At 35.4% G+C, this 17,201-nt stretch overlaps 1 protein-coding gene and 1 long non-coding RNA gene across 5 annotated transcripts in view; both read left to right on the top strand.

Annotated features, from left to right (window-relative positions):
- Positions 1-17,007, top strand: part of LOC141454662 (uncharacterized) — a 59,454-nt gene extending 42,447 nt beyond the window's left edge. For both annotated transcript variants that reach the window (XR_012458861.1, XR_012458859.1), the window contains one exon: positions 11,712-17,007. This is a non-coding gene — a long non-coding RNA (uncharacterized lncRNA). The remainder of the gene's footprint in view (positions 1-11,711) is intronic.
- LOC141454658 (ras-related protein Rap-2a) overlaps positions 1-17,201 on the top strand; it is a 234,324-nt gene that overhangs the window by 200,209 nt on the left and 16,914 nt on the right. The gene's annotated exons all lie outside the window — the stretch shown is intronic.

The following is a 17,201-nucleotide window of genomic DNA, read 5'->3' as shown; positions in this document are numbered from 1 at the left end:
GAGCAATCGCGGCACCCATCTTGCGGATAGCTTTGTCATGTCCAAATGTTGATGCAAAATATTATGTACCCGTTCATTCGAGATGCCCACAGCACTAGCAATCTCACGCACCTTCACTCTTCTGTCATCCATCACCATATCATGGATTTTATCAATGATTTCTGGAGTAATAACCTCAACAGGGCGTCCAGAACGTTCAGCGTCACTTGTGCCCATATGGCCACTCCGAAAATTTTGAAACCACTTATAAACTGTTCTAATCGAAGGTGCAGAGTCACCATAATGTTTATCAAGCTTCTCTTTAGTCTCCTGAGGCGTTTTGCCTTTCATAAAGTAGTGTTTAATCAATACACGAAATTCTTTTTCGTCCATTTTTTGAAAATCACTCGACTTCCTCGATTCAAACGAATGCCAAACACAAAGAAATAGACCGATCTGGCTGAAACTTGGTGTGTGTTCTTCCAAGAGATGCTACTAACTAAACATAACCTCGATACGCGCCAGTAGTGCTATCTCTCTGACTTTGCACGGACTTTTCAAACGACCCTCGTATAGTATTTACTCTAAGACGAAAAATCCTACCTACCATCATCTTGAACCAAACTCCTATATCAACTGTGGACAAAGTACGGTACCTTGGACTGTACCTAGAAGCAAACGGTTGACATGGAATCCCCCCCCCCCATACTAGACTGAAAAGACTAGAAACTAACCAACGCTACAAAACTTTTCGCCAGACTACTTGACAAACTATCTAAACTCAACCTACAAAACAAAAGACTCTTATATTTATTGTTACAGCGACCTATTTGGTCATACGGCATCGAAGTATGGGGATCGACTAAACGTTCCAATTCTTTACGCATTCAGCCATTACAGAAACTATGTTAACGCTCCATTCTATATTTCTAACCTCACCATTCATAATGACCTCAAAATCTCTTTCATTAACGACCTTACTAAAAGTTGTTTCTTAAAATTGCATTCCTTTACAAGCAGCTCATCCTAATCCTTTAATTGAACACTTACCTTCTTCCACATTACCAGGTAATCCTCCAAGGAGATTTTAAATTTAAAATTATAAATTAGCAATACCTAACGCGAAATTTTAGATATCCCCCTTTCTGTAAAACTGTGAGAAACTTCCTATATACTTTATTTTATTTTTTTTTTTTTTTATAGGGGCGGTCCCCGAGCGCTAGAATTTCACGCGGTTGTAATGAACTTACCATCATAATTTGTAGCAACTAATCAATAGCAAGATTGCCGCCTAACATTCCCTTTAAGAAGTCAAGCACAGTTAACGTCAAGATAAGAATTAAAAATATTCTTGTGCGAACAATTACATTTTCTTCTTGCTGTAGTAATTGTCGAAGTTCCATCTTTTGCATTTTGTTTGCTTCTGTAATCTGTGCAAACAAAATTACTTTTTGCCAACTGTACGTGGTCTGTAAATTAAGTAATGAGACTAATTTAAAAAAAAATGTATTCAAAAAGAATTATAGTGCTATATTGTCACCTTCAAAATAACTTCCTTCTAAAGCCACACAGCGCTGGAGACGTTTCTTCCACTCCTCATAGCAGTGCTCGAACTCCGATACTGGAATAGCCTTCAGCTGGTCGGTTACAGCCGTTTGTATGTTTTCGACTGTCCCAAAATGATGTCCCTTGAGGTGATTTTTCCATCTTCGGGAAGAGAAAAAAAAGTCACAAGGACTCAAGTCAGGCGAATAAGGAGGCTGTGAGGAGCCACAGGAATGTTTTTACTGGCCAGAAACTCTGGTTTATTGAAATTGCTGTGTGACAAGGAGCATTATCGTGCAACGCCCACTTGTTCTTGATGTTTGGTCTCACACGAATGGCCCTTTTTCGCAAGTTTTTCAAGAACCTCTCGGTAAAAGTGTTGATTGACCGTACACGACATTGAATAGCTACATTAGAGTGTGCAAACTCCATACTTATTAAAACCATTATTGAACATTTGCAGGAAGATTGTTCACTTTCATCATTTTAACATCAATACACCATTAGGTTATTTAAATTTAGTATTTCTGCTTAAAACTAATTAGTGATTTGAGGCAGTTGGTAATTGAAGACCAGAGGAGATTTTAACCAAAAAATGACTGGTCGGAAAAGCCTGGACTTGTCATACAAGGGTTCGGTGCATTAAGCCTCTGGAAGTGGGCCCCATCCCGGTTCTAATCTAAGGAATCTCAAAAACTTGTATTTTTGGTTTAAATTCAAGTTAAGAAAATCTGGCCTGATTCGCCATACTTCCCCTAGCTAGGAGCGCGAGAAGGCAATTATATACTTGTAATGTTTAGCAAATAAAACAAAAGAAAATGGTTAACAATATTGATAAATTATTATGCGAGATAGGTAGGCGTAACAAATAACCAAATACAGAAACCTAAGAAGATAATATAGCGTGTTTAAAAGAGAGAGATCAGTTGTCTACATCACGGGCCTTCTTGATAGTAATTACGATTTCAGCTTCCTTTGTGCTGCACAGCTGGGCCGTCCTTATTATATTTCCACTTCATCATATCATTCCAGAGTCAGAGCTTTTGTTGCTTTTTTTTGTTCTTTGTTCTCAGCCACACAACCTGCTTGCGCCCGGTCGTTTAGCCAAATATTACTGGCCCACTCCGCCTTCTATCCTTATTACCTTGACATTTCCTATATACAGACAAGTATACATTTTCTGGAATACGCCCTCTCTGGTTTTACCTTTAGGCTATTATCCTCATATTTTTTAATCTAATCATTCGAATTACTTATTATGCGTCTTACTTCTGCTCGTTTTCTTTTCTTTTTTTTTCTGCTCCTCAAATTAAAATTTATTTAAATATATTTTTTATTATTATTTTCTTTCACCCTTCGGAAAACAAAGGTTTTGCACTCCCTTGCCCATTTGCCACTCGCTCCACTAAACTATTATTGGATTAAAAATTGGAATTTTGTAAAGTTAAGACCTGTGTAAAGTGCCGCTTATTTGAAATGTATGCTGGCTGTACATAATAATAAAAAATTAATTGGCAAATCAATATCCTAGGTAAAGTAATGCCTACTTTTTCAGACAGGCTTTTACATCCGAATACCGATTGGGGTGTCAAGCACTGAGTAGAACTAGCAAACATTTTTGTTTTTTGCCTTTTTTGGCATTGGCTTCCGCCATACAGCCAGCATCGTCTAGGTGCTTATCACTAGAATATCACTCACTCTCCATTCTTACCTACAAATACATTCGCTTCACACATTCATCATTCTAGTATATACAACTATTTACATGCAAACTTACAACTAATGGATGGATCAGTACTATATATTCCTGCCATCCTTATAGCTTAACCGAAATTAAAATCACCGTAATCCTTCTGTAATCATTTTCTTCCATTCATTCTAATTCGGCTATAACTTTTAAAAACATTCATATTTCTTTGCTAGCTCTGCTACAGATTTAAGCACATAGATGTTGGTGGAGAATATTATGTCTTCGTAGCGAAATGGTGCATCCAAATACCTGTATATGTCGTCAAACATTCGTTTCCTTTCTACTCTACATAACGTGGACATATCATTATTAATTGTCCTGAAATCCTCCTCCTCATTGCAATCTACGCTAAGAGGAGAAAGAGGACCTTTTTGTTGATCCTGTGTAGAAATGATCCGCATACCGCGTGGTTCGCTCTCAGACTGCTTATTGTCATAACAACCCATTTATTAGTGACAGTTCTCCTTAAACTATGGTTGTCTAGGTAACTGATCTGCCATAGTTTTACAGAATCTTCCTTTATTACTATTACTGTAATCTGTCTGGCCATTTTTGTAGTGCTGCTTTTGCAATTTTACACTTGATATCGGTGTGTGGTAATTTATAATTAGCCATTTGCCCCCCCCCCACTAATGGTGGCTTCCTTTGCAAGTTTATCAACAATTTCATTTTTTTTTTACACCACCATGACCCCCTTACCCTCAAAAAATTAATACAGACCCTCTTCTCTTTGAAAATGGCTATAATTTCTAAAAACTAGCAAACATACTTAACTAATAATTTCTCATATCAATCATGAAATTGAAACCAAAATAGTTCCAGTTGAACTTAATCAGAACGTGGACCCTTTTAGTTCAGGGATCCCCAAACTACGGCCCGCGGGCCACATGCGGCCCTCTGAGGACCTTTATCCGGCCTTCGCCGCACTTCCGGAAGGGGCATCTCTTTCATTGGTGGCCAGTGAGAGGAGCACTATATGTGATGGCGGTGCCGCAAAGCGCTGCATCGCTCATGTACTGTACTACTTTCGTTGACGCGCGGGATGCACGCGTCATGGCTCCGCAAAATAACAGCAGAAGTAGGAAGAAAGTCCAAAGCACTATAACTAAACCGGACATTGGACCATCTCATTAGCCCAAAAGCAGGCCCATAGTTCCCACAGAAATACTGGGCAGTTTGTTGATTTAAATTTACTTGTTCTTTATTTGAAATATTCTATTTGTTCCCGTTTTGTTTTTTGTTTTACTTTAAAATAGTTTGTTTTATAGTCCGGCCCTCCAACGGTCTGAAGGACAGTGAACTGTGGCCCCCTGTGTAAAAAGTTTGGGGAGGGCTTTAGTTTGTTTTTCCCTGACTAGGCCTTGGATTTTATTTAATGGTTAATATGAGAATTTCTTTGTAAAGAATGTTTTTTCCAGTCGCTACGTTGACGACATCTAATTTGGTAGAATTGGGCGTACAGCCCGTCTGAAAAATGGGCATTACTTTATTGGGTTTGTGGGTGAGCTATGGCGTCACATATTCTTCAACAGTTTTCTCTAATTAGTGTGAAAAAGTATTATTTTGAAACCATCTGTAATTTTTAATATAAATTCCAAGTTTCCAGGAAATTGAATTATGTTAATTACGGAAATACAAAAAAAAAAGAGTGTTAGTTTTTTCAAAAGTTATTTTGTTTCAATAAAAGTTTTGTTAACATTCTTAATGAAGACATCCTTTAAGAAAATTAATTAGTTTCCGGCTGAATTATTTTCTTTTATTAAACCTTTTAGTTTTTTGTTTTCATTATTGAAAAATATAAAAGAATTTTAATGACTTTGCAAAGTAGAAAAAAAAAGCATAAAGTCAATAACAATTTGGATAATTCCTTTAATTTTATGTTAATGTATTGCTTTTTAAGAGCCGGTTTGGTAGGTTGAAATAATTCTTTTAGTTAGTACGCCGGCACATAGATGGCAACACTATGTTGGATTGCGCGATTTTAGTAAAAAAGTGTGAACACGATTTCTTTTACTGTAGTTTGTTTATCTATTTACAATTTGTACTACAAAAATCGCTGTTAAAATTTATACAGTAAAGAGGCAGTTCTGGTTAAACACTTGACTTCAAATTGGGAATTTAGGTTATATGTCTAATTTTTAAAAATAATTTCATGTGCAGTTGGGCTTAAATAAATTATGTATTTCATTTCGTGTCGTCATGTCCAATTAAGGCTGAGTTTAAGGTTTCGATAAGAAGTTATTACAAACCTACAGTGGGTCAAAAAAAATATTCATACACTAAGTTTTCTTTATCTACTGAACTTTTGGTTCTAGGATGACTACTTGTTCAGCACTGAAATCGAAGATAGTAACAATGAATTTAATGCTCTCATTTTCTTTTATAAACATAAAGAATTGATTAAAAAGCAGAAAAATATAACCCTATTGAAAATTCATGGTTTTGTTGGGGGCCAAAAAAATCGAAAATTGAAATGTTCTTCCAGAAAAGAGCTCAGAACCAATTTAAAGAGAAATCATGGGCAGAAATCACATCTCAAGAGACACTAAACCTGGTGGAATCTATGCCAAGGAGGCTTCAGGCAATAACCAATGCAATGGGATTGCTTACAAAATATTAGGTCTTTAGTTTAGCGTTAATTATTACATTCAGACTGAGTGTTTGAATACTTTTTTTGCATACAATAAATTATTTTTCTGCTTTTTAACCAATTCTTTATGTTTATAAAAGAAAATGAGAGCATTAAATTCATTGTTACTATCTTCGATTTCAGTGCTAAAGAAATAGTCATCCTAGAACCAAAAGTTCAGTAGATAAAGAAAACTTAGTGTATGAATATTTTTTTTGACCCACTGTAGGTTTTTAGCTTTTTTGTAGAATTCGTGAAATAGAGGAGCCAACATCCCATTCATTTCGTGTCGGATTGTTTAGGACGGAGCACACTGACGATGAAGAACTTTCAGGATGTTAGGGGTACTTGATTCCCACGAGGAGATCACGGGTACAAATCTAACTTCAGTCTCTTAGATTTTTCTCTTTCTATAAGTTCTTACAACTCATTATCCTGCGATTGACAGTGTTTTCTATAACAAGGCAACACTGGAAACAGAAAAGGCAACAAATTACCTCAATGATCACCTTTACTTAAAAATAAACGAACTTATAATTGCTTTGGGAATTAATGGGTAAATAAGTAATTATGAATACAATTTTAAGTATTTATTGACATTTTTAACTAGGACTTCCTTCGCCAATTATAAAATACGTAACTTGGAAAAAAAATGCATTTAACGTTAAAAAAAACACAGCAGTCTTTTAGAAAACAACAAGCAGTAGGTTACAATTTCTCAAGGTTATAACCTTATAAAAATAATACTAATTTTTTTTTTTTTTTTTTTTTTTTTTTTTTTTTTTAAGTATTTTTAATATTAGTAATCAGAGGAGTTAACTGCCGCCCAGTATTTACCAAACATACCGCTAAAATTACAAAGGTGAAGGACACGATGTTAATAAATATTATTTTTAAATTCATGTTTTTGTAGTCTTTTTTTTTTTATTTTTCAACAAAATTTAATTGATTTTGATAACGCGCTGGATTTCTGTTTTGACTTAAAGCCTGATAGAACATAACTTGCTAGACTAAACAGCTGTTAGAACATCTGTTCATCTATTCTCGTGCTGCATTTCCAGTAGATAGCACTTTCAGTTTAGTGATCTTCGTCAACATTTGAATTTCTGTGACTTGTTTCTTTTTTCAAATGTACCTTCTTATTACTAGCCGAATTGTAAAAATCAACGTTTCTTCGAAATGACCCTTAATTTTTAACGGTTTATTTTATAATGGATCTCAGAATGGTAAGATGACATAATCTCTCTTAATGTGGTAGTGTGTTGCATATTTTCCAAGGACTACTTATTTAAGAAAAAAAAAGTAAAGTAATCGCCTATTATTTCAGACGTCCAGCCATGTACCAGGAAGCGGATGTTCATACTTGATTGCAAACATTTTCTCAAAACAAGTTGCTGCAAACATCTTTGTTCGCCCAACCCCAGCGAGCTATTTTTCTTTAAAAAAAAAATCTGACAAATAATGTGTATTACAACACGTGTGGGGAGATTCTTTACATTATTTGAACAATCGTAGACATCTTGGAAATCATTTTTTGGGTAAGCCTTGAAGGATTTTGTTTGCTTTCATTAGCTAGTATTTGTGTTCATAGCTTCAACCAGCTAGCCCAGGGGTCGGCAACCTATTTTAAGTAGAGAGCCATTTCTCCTTAAAAATTTTTAATAATTCTTACCAAGAGCCGCAAGGGTGATAGAGTGTAAACAACTCTGAAGATCATTTGTAATCACTAAGGAACGGATTTTTATGTATTTAAAAATGCCAAATATTTAATTAAAATATGCATTTATTTTCGTCAATTATGTGGAAAATATGTGATTTTCTTAAAATATTTTCTGGAATATTTAAGTAAAATGGACATTTTTTTTTTATGAAAATGGAATTTTTTTTTGGGGGGGGCAAGTTATAATTATTTATACAAGAAAAGAACATTTTTACAATTTATAATAATTTATTAGGAACAAAATAATTTGTTTTTACAAGTTATAATGATTTATACAACAATTTTTACTATTTATAAAAAGATGTGTTAAATTTTCAATTTTGAAAACTTCACTCTTCGAAATTGTTTGCAACCACATGAAATTTCAAATGTTGGAACGTAAAGTGACGACGATCTGGGCGTAAGATGGACTTGTAACGACTAAAAGATCATTCAACATCTACAGATGTTATAGGTGCCTTGCTGAAAGAAGTTATCTCGTTGGTTGTAAAGGGTATACGATGTTCTGAGGTGACTTCTGTTCCACTGATGATATCAGAAATCTGGCAGAAGGTCTCCCACACTTTGTTCTTGCTCAGTACTTCTACCAGTTTTGATCTTATTTTTTTAAAAAAATACCTTTAATAAATGGAGTTTTCATTCGTTTAAATAAAATTAAAATATACATTATATTTTGGGTAGGCTGAAGAGCCACAGAATTGGGATAAAAGAGCCGCATGCGGCTCGCGAGCCACGGGTTGCCGACCCCTGAGCCCAATCCTTTATACCAAAGTGCACAGTCTGTTTATTGTTGGAGTAAATTCTAAAAAGTCACTAGCCTCCATAATTTAAATCCTACTCACAAGTCTGTTTCCATGGTAACAAAAAAAGTAGAGATTTACTATAATCATCCTACTTACGCGCGATGGTCATTGCCCCCTTTTCTCTGTCTCTGCCTCTCTGACAGTGGAGGATTTTTTTGCAAGAAATTATTACGTCCGTTTGTTTTCCTGACAGTTTTTTAAAAACTGTCTTAAACAATAAATGTTGCGTGGGTAACTGCTCGCTAGATCTTGCCCACGTGATTTTAACTGTAACTGTCTTCTACTTAAACGAAAATAAATACAACTCTTTTCTTCTTTTTATTTATTATAAAGTTAATTACTGCTTCTTTGTTAATTATTCCGTTGTTTTATTGAACGGAAATCGTTAATAATTTTTTTTTTTTGTTATATCGTTCGAAGTTATTCTCTTGTGCCTACTTTTCCGTTTATTCTTTTCTGTTACTTTATAGTACTAAGTGAATGGTACAGCCTTGTTCTCTTTCCTTAGTAAAGAAAGTTAAGTAAATAAAATTAACCTCTTGCGCTATTTTAGCGTGCAATGTACGTCTTTGATAATTTTCTCCTATTCTGAAAATAACGTACATCGCACGTCTACTAAATTTTCTGAGATATTGTACTACTTGCTACATTTTATTATTTTTCGTATTGGTAATACTGTGCTTAACTTTTAACTAAATACTGTTATGTACGAGGGTCGTTTGAAAAGTCCGTGCAAAGTCAGAGAGATAGCACCACTGGCGCGTATCGAGGTTATGTTTAGTTAGTAGCATCTCTTGGAAGAACACACACTAAGTTTCAGCCAGATCGGTCTATTTCTTTGCGTTTGGCATTCGTTTGAATCGAGGAAGTCGAGTGATTTTCAAAAAATGGACGAAAAAGAATTTCGTGTGTTGATTAAACACTACTTTATGAAAGGCAAAACGCCTCAGGAGACTAAAGAGAAGCTTGATAAACATTATGGTGACTCTGCACCTTCGATTAGAACAGTTTATAAGTGGTTTCAAAATTTTCGGAGTGGCCATATGGGCACAAGTGACGCTGAACGTTCTGGACGCCCTGTTGAGGTTACTACTCCAGAAATCATTGATAAAATCCATGATATGGTGATTGATGACAGAAGAGTGAAGGTGCGTGAGATTGCTAGTGCTGTGGGCATCTCGAATGAACGGGTACATAATATTTTGCATCAACATTTGGACATGACAAAGCTATCCGCAAGATGGGTGCCGCGATTGCTCACGCTTGACCAAAAACGAAATCGTGTGAAGTGTTGCAAGGACGGTTTGCAGCTGTTCCAGAAGAATCCGCATGACTTTAATCATCTTCGGCCGGAAAGATTATGGCGACTGTCTTTTGGGATTCGCAAGGAATAATCCTCATCGACTATCTGGAAAAGGGTAAAACTATTACAGGTGCATATTATTCATCGTTATTGGATCGTTTGAAAACCGTGCTGCAAGAAAAACGCCCACGATTGGCCCACAAAAAAGTCCTTTTCCATCACGACAACGCACCAGCTCACACCTCAGCAGTTGTGGTCGCAAAATTAGTGGAAATAGGGTTCCAACTCGTTTCACATCCCCCTATTCTCCAGACTTGGCTCCCTCGGACTACTATTTGTTCCCCAATATGAAGAAATGGCTGGCAGGAAAAAGATTTTATTCAAACGAGGAGGTGATTGCAGAAACGAATGGCTATTTTTCAGACTTGGACAAATCCTATTATTCGGAAGGGATCAACAAACTAGAGCAGCGTTGGACGAAGTGTATAAGCCTAAAAGGAGACTATGTTGAAAAATAAAAAAGGTTTACCCCCAAAAATTAAGTAGTTTTTATTTTTGCACGGACTTTTCAAACGACCCTCGTATTCAAATGTGAAATTAGTGCAATTACACAGAACTGTCTTTTTTATTTAGTCTACATATTAGATTAATAACGGTATAATAAATTAAAACCTGGTCCAGTACAAATAATAGTTTCATTGTTATTTTTAGTAAGTATTATCCTTATTCAGATACTTAGAATGGATAATGAAGGTAGTGGATGGGTAGCTCTCAAAAAGAGAGCGATCAATGATAAGCGAGGATGAGGAGACTGACTGGTAGTGAATCTAGCGATACTGTTTGTTCATTTCGGGAAAAAATCTAGAATTTCAGACGAAGAAGATGGAACTGTTTGGGTGTGGACAAAATGGATCAAATAATAATAAAGTATGGCATTTCTCGAGTATTTCCGGAATAGAGAAATCAACGCTCGAAGTTAGGGGACAAAATGTTACACCGTTACCAAGTAGTCAATGCTATATTGAAAGCATATTTTGCTTTTTCTTTTCCCAGTGGGGTGGGCACACATTTTTTGCTGATTAATCAATAGCGCAAAGGGGTTAAAAGTCTTTTGCAGTTTTCATAAACAGAAAAATTTGGTTTACATGTTCCATCGATTTTCCTGTAGTCCGATTGTCGCTGGAAAATGGCCAAATTTTCTTCAAAGTTTAGTTTCTGTAAGTAATTGTGTATGTATGTGATAGCGTTGTATAAATTATTTTTTCATAATTATAAAGGTTAAGGTTATAACATAGTCCAGTAGTTCGTACTTGCAAAATTTCCATGGAACACTTTGAAACAGATTCTTAGCAGTCCAGCAAAACTTGCCTTTTAGTAGGTGTAAGAGCAGAAGGTCGCTATAATGGTACCGTACTTAAGGGAGAGCCCTAACCCTTTCATCCTGCCAAATTTTATCAAAATCGGGTTAAGTTTTACTGAGTTTTTAGTAATAATAATTTTGGAGGGGGTTTCATACATACATGGGGCTAACTCCTCTCCCATTTCATGTACAGCTTCGAGACCACCCAAAAAGCACATCTACATAAAATTCTGAATCGAATGACACCTCATTCGTGAAAATCGGTTCACGCGTTACTTAAAAAAATAAAATAAAAATGCAACTTTAGCGTAAAATTCAACCTTTAAGGTTAAGTCTACCAAAAATATTTTTAGAATTAAGGAAATGATTAGTTTTATCATCATAAAATACTGGATAAATAGGCGAAGCCCGAACGTTTATGAAGTACTTTTAAGACTTAAGAAAAGCTGAGTATAAAAGTAGGTAGCTGCATTCTAAAAGGATCATTTTAAACAGATTAAATTTGCCTATGTTCAGTTATTTTTCCCGGCTGAAAGTTCGTCAGTTTGCGGGTCTAATTTTTCCCTTTGTAATAGGTTGTCTTATTTGAAAAAGAAAACTGATTGAAATGTTTAATTTTCAGATGTTCATTTGCGAAGAAAATTGAAAGTTAAAAATCATGTATTAAAAAGAAGAAAAATCGAGAAAAACCTAAAGATCTGCTCTCAATCAAACTTTTAAGGATGCTGGGAAATTTACTACTCATAATCTGTTCCTGTTTACCTGGACATCAGGATTTTTTTTGTTTTTTGAGGAAGAAAATTAATTAAAAATTTCACAAATTCTCATCGCGAATTGTAATCCAGCACAGCCTTGGCTTTATTCTAACTGTGGCATCCCTAGTCAACAACATATTTTTCAAAGTATCCATTAAAGTATTAAAAGAAAAACTGAAGAGGGATAAAAATCAATCAATCACTTCACATGTGATCCAAAAGCTTCTGTTCAAATTACTCATCCATTCAATGGAAAGATTTTTGCTAATGCAAGAAAATAACAAGATCGTTACTTTGGGAAAACAATTTTTATTTCAACATATATATATTTAGAAAAAAAGAGAAGTTATCCCCTGATTTTTCCTCTTCTACTTGTACAGCCTAAAAATAACGTTTTTCCCACGCTTAGGATTCTTTTCTTTGGTGAGCCTGTGTAAGTAATGTGGGTGAATTGTAGAAGCTGACATTGATGGAAAACGATCCCGCCCAGTTTTTCTTTAGACAGTTTTTCATTTTCTTGTATCAATGAATGTATCAAAGTTCTCACCAGAACTCGTAAAATTCTATTTGCATATGAGAATGGATCATATATTTTGAGTTATATTTTTAGTATTACCTTTTTTGTTGTCGTTTCTTTTGTGCCCTAAACAGAGGGAAGATATTGCATCCTGTTTCAGTTTTGAATTTTTCGCCAAAATAAGATTTTTGTGTAACAGTTTGGCAGTGAATGGAGTGTTCGAATTTAACACAGACACTTATGTGATTAGAACAGAGCGCGACTGCAGCGAGGCTCTGTAATCCCTTCTGGTAGATTTCATGATGTGGTTTTGTTTTCATAAGGGGCAGTCTCCCTCTTCAGGTCTTGATTCTAATACAATGATCAAAAGCGACCTCTGTCACTTAGAGAGGCTATCCGAATAGAATCAGACTACGTCTTTTTTCAGAGCCTTACTCTTTCGGGAATTGTTGCACATGGCCTTTCACTACCCAGTTCGATTCTTCATAGCCCTTTGCTACGCCTCAAGTCAAGTATCCTATACTGTATTATAACACGATGCTGATTTATACAGCCTTCTGTTTTTCTGCGCTGCTGCTGCTGCTGTAGGTACGGTCTTCAAATTCGTTGAGACATGATTTATATAAAAGTTAACTATAACTAGAAAAATGGTCTGCCTTGGTTGACAGTACAAGAGGATTAGATCAAGTAGAGAGAACAGTATGGAATTTTTGGTATTTAGTCTTGGCGAGTTGGTCTATGAAGGGAATGTTGTCGTTGTGAAGAGTGAGGTTAGTCACCGTAGAAAGGAGCGTCAGCTATCTGTCGACAGTAGTTTTGCCTGAAATGTCCTGTACTGTCCGTATGTTCTGTAGGTTTGGCTGAACCCCACCAGCTCTAGTCCTGTAAGTCCACCATAGAATTTAATAAAGTATAGCAATTTATTTGAAGTCCCAAAAAAATTAAAAATAAGAAATTCAATTTTAAATAAGTCGGTTGTGGTTTTATGATTTGACTGTTTAAACCCAGATATGTATATATTTTTTTAATTTAAATAAATTATTGCTTAAACGCAATGAACGTATAATAAGGCTGTAAAAAAAAAAAAGAAAAAAAAAATTACTTATTTACATATATGTAAATGCGAAATTATCAAAAATGGCCTTGATTTAAAAGAGAGTTTCAATGAAAATTAGAGTTTATTCAACTAATATCTGATGCACAGTGGCCAGTTATAATGATCACCCCAAGCATGGGCAGAAAACTTGTAAATTAGGGACTAGTAACATGTATATACGAGTATATACACCACTCTCTTTTTTTAATTCTTAATTTATTATTTTTTGTAGATTTAATGTTTATATTAATAGACAGTCTATTCTCTCTTTAGTACATCAATTACTAAAGTAAGGGGGTGTCTGTTCAGCTCTCCTGTATTCAGATTAAATCTTTATCTCCATTAAAAAAAGATTGGTGTAATTACCCTCCAATAAAGTTTAATTATTTTAAATTAAATGGTGCGGCTGTAAAGACACCACCTTCAATGTTTCTTAAAATATCGATTGTGATTTCTCTTCAATGTCAAGAATGATTGCACAAACTGTGATCATTTGTTGAGTGTGCAAAGAGGATTAATTATGTATGATAATGAGCTAAGGTTTAGAATGCTGAACTCAGATTGTTGCTCATTGTGTGTGAGCTAAAAATAATGTTTCCGGTTTGTATTTTAATACTTCTGAAATATTATTGGATTTGGGAACTTTTATTTCCTGATTAGACGCTTACTTAAAAGATTTAAAAGACTTAAAAGACGCCTTAATTAAAGTTAAGTAATCGCCTATTTTGGCTTAATGTCCAACTAGGCGGGACTTACTAGGTGTCGTGGACGGAGGCGACTAGCAAACGTACTTATAAGTCGTTTTAAGACATCAAAAACGCCAATGTTATAAGATAGATAGTGAATAACACCATCAGGTAAAGTTGCTAGCTGGCCTAACCCTTTGCCACCAAAATTTGAATGGGACAATGATTTAGCCTTTCTTTGATCCAGAGAAGGGGCTAAACAAATAAAAAGCATTACTCATTATGGTGTGTTTGTTGGTATTCATGAGTCAGATGCAGTAGGAGTTATAGATGGATTGCTGTACTTTACTATTTCTCATTTAACCATTAAATAAAATCCAAGGCCAAGACCGGGTATCGAACCCAATACCACAATGCATATTAGCTTTGCAGGTCTCGAAGTAGCCTTAATTATTTTTTCCCCCTTAAAGTTGCTCCATTTTACTTGTGTCTCTCTTATTTTTATTCACTCTTCTTTCTTCAGAGGTTGTCCTTTATTTTTCAGTTTTGTTTCGTCATTTACTGCGCTCTTACCAATTCTTTTTCTTCATCAGAACTTTTTTTTTCCTCTCCTGATAGTTGCAGGCATGTCTTGTTATTTCCTATCTGAGGTCCACCACTCTAGATGATATTTTGATTCTTTTCTATCTCATCTTTTCACTATAACCTCGGTCACAGGCTCAATTGTTACAGGATCATTCTGGCTGACTTCTTTATTCTGCTCCTAGAATACATTCGTACCTGACCATTCGCTCGCATAAGTTAATCTGCTTATGTTAACCCTGAGGCAGTATTAAATCATGCCCTCCGAGAATATTCTATTCCGTTCTCTAGAACCCAGCTTTTGGTGGAATGTCTATCATCTTCAAGACCATTGGCTCCATAGGCTACTCACTACAGGTCGCCTGCTTATGCTCCTGAAGAGTTTCCAATTCTTCATGTATTCTTTTCTTGTTGGCTGTATCATTCAGAAAAATCACTTTCTTTCTATTCTAGTCGAGAGTACGCTATTCTCGCTTTCGCTTTATCTATAAACTCTTAGTTGCTCGTCTGATCATCCAACCAACTCTTCTGACACTCGTCTAAGGTCCTATTCTCACTTTCGACCGCTTTGACGTCATTCTTTCGGCATTTAGATGCTCCTTCCTGCTTCAGAACTCTCTTCAATCTACATAGCCTAGCTCCTGATTTTTTGGATAAGTGAGCCAGTCTTCCTAGGAGCCCAGTGGGTAACAATGCTTTTCTAACTTCTCGCTCAAACTTTGCACATCCCCACTGCCTTTTAAAAATGCTTCTTTAGCTCCCACAGGCTATAGCCAAGCAAGATTTGGACTGCTCCTGATTGATGGAAAGTATTACTTTTCTGGTAGGAAATATTGATTTCCCCTTAAAGTAACCTTGTTTACCTTCCCCAGGACAAACTATAATTATACTTTGAAAAAATAGTCGAGTAACAAGATCACAGCAGAACTTTTTTAATGGAACGGTCGACGTTGCCCATTTGTTTTTGGCGTTGCTTTTACTAAAGTTTTGACCACCATTTCCCCATAGATTTCCTAGGCTCATTTACAAAAATAAAAGAACTTTTCGACAATTACAAATAACTCGTATTAAATCATTCGCCAAGCAAAACCTGTTTTGTCTCTACTTCACTGCAATTGATTTCTGTCTTATTTCTTATTTTTGGAATGCTTCAATTTTCTTTGATTTTATTTTGATTGTATTCCTGACCGGTTTTCGAACTCTAATCCATCAATGGTAGATTGGTCATTTTTGTTTAGAGAATTTGACTTTACTTAGTTTGCATCTCGTACTGCACTTGCTGACATAGGTAAAAGTCGAAATCTCTGTACCAAATCGATTAATATAGAGGGAAACTTAGCAACTGTTGTATGAAGCCCTAAACTTCGAATATATAATGAGCCTAAATTGCGACCAATGCCGTTCTACTAATTATTGTTTATCCAATAGTTGACAACCGAGTGATCCTCAACTGATTATCATAATATAGCAATAGGTCAGGCGAGCGACCTTGTACTAAGATAATATGTGCTTGGCATAACTTAAGCAACATTCAATGGAAGTTAGGCGTACTTAAGTCTAAGAACATGTCCATTTTCGTTAATGTTCATTTATTTATATTATTCATTGTCACCTAATTAGTAAAATAAATACTTCATTTATTGAAGCAAGCAGAACAATTTTCAAAAGTCATTGGTTTAAGTGAAACACATTGTTTCAGGGATGTTAAATTAATTTCAATGGAACTTAATTAACCCCTTTTTGCACTCAGTTGGTTTTACCTTAGGGTCTCTCAATGAAATTAAGTAAAGAAAAAGAAAAATGTCCACGGTACGTATTTCCCGATCTAATAAGGTCACTAACATTTCCCTAGTCTTTCCAGTTCTGATTTTTTTTAACATAAAATGTTTTTAAAAAATTGCAAGACTAAAATTAAACACTTGGAGTGTTCAAACAATATATTTTATAGACACCTAAATCCGTTGACTTTTCAATTTTCATTTGGGCATAACGGGAAAATACCTCTGAAAGAAAAACTCCTGACTATACAAGGGTCGTTTGAAAAGTCCGTGCAAAAATAAAAACTACTTAATTTTTTGGGGTAAACCTTTTTTATTTTTCGACATAGTCTCCTTTTAGGCTTATACACTTCGTCCAACGCTGCTCTAGTTTGTTGATCCCTTCCGAATAATAGGATTTGTCCAAGTCTGAAAAATAGTCATTCGTTTCTGCAATCACCTCCTCGTTTGAATAAAATCTTTTTCCCGCCAGCCATTTCTTCATATTGGGGAACAAATAGTAGTCCGAGGGAGCCAAGTCTGGAGAATAGGGGGGATGTGAAACGAGTTGGAACCCTATTTCCATTAATTTTGCGACCACAACTGCTGAGGTGTGAGCTGGTGCGTTATCGTGATGGAAAAGGACTTTTTTGTGGGCCAATCGTGGGCGTTTTTCTTGCAGCTCGGTTTTCAAACGGTCCAATAACGATGAATAATAT

Source organism: Rhodnius prolixus, unplaced genomic scaffold, assembly GCF_049639745.1.
Source record: "Rhodnius prolixus isolate KJV_2025 unplaced genomic scaffold, Rpr scaffold_9, whole genome shotgun sequence".
Lineage (NCBI taxonomy): Eukaryota > Metazoa > Arthropoda > Insecta > Hemiptera > Reduviidae > Rhodnius > Rhodnius prolixus.
This window is presented reverse-complemented; position numbering and strand designations above follow the sequence as displayed.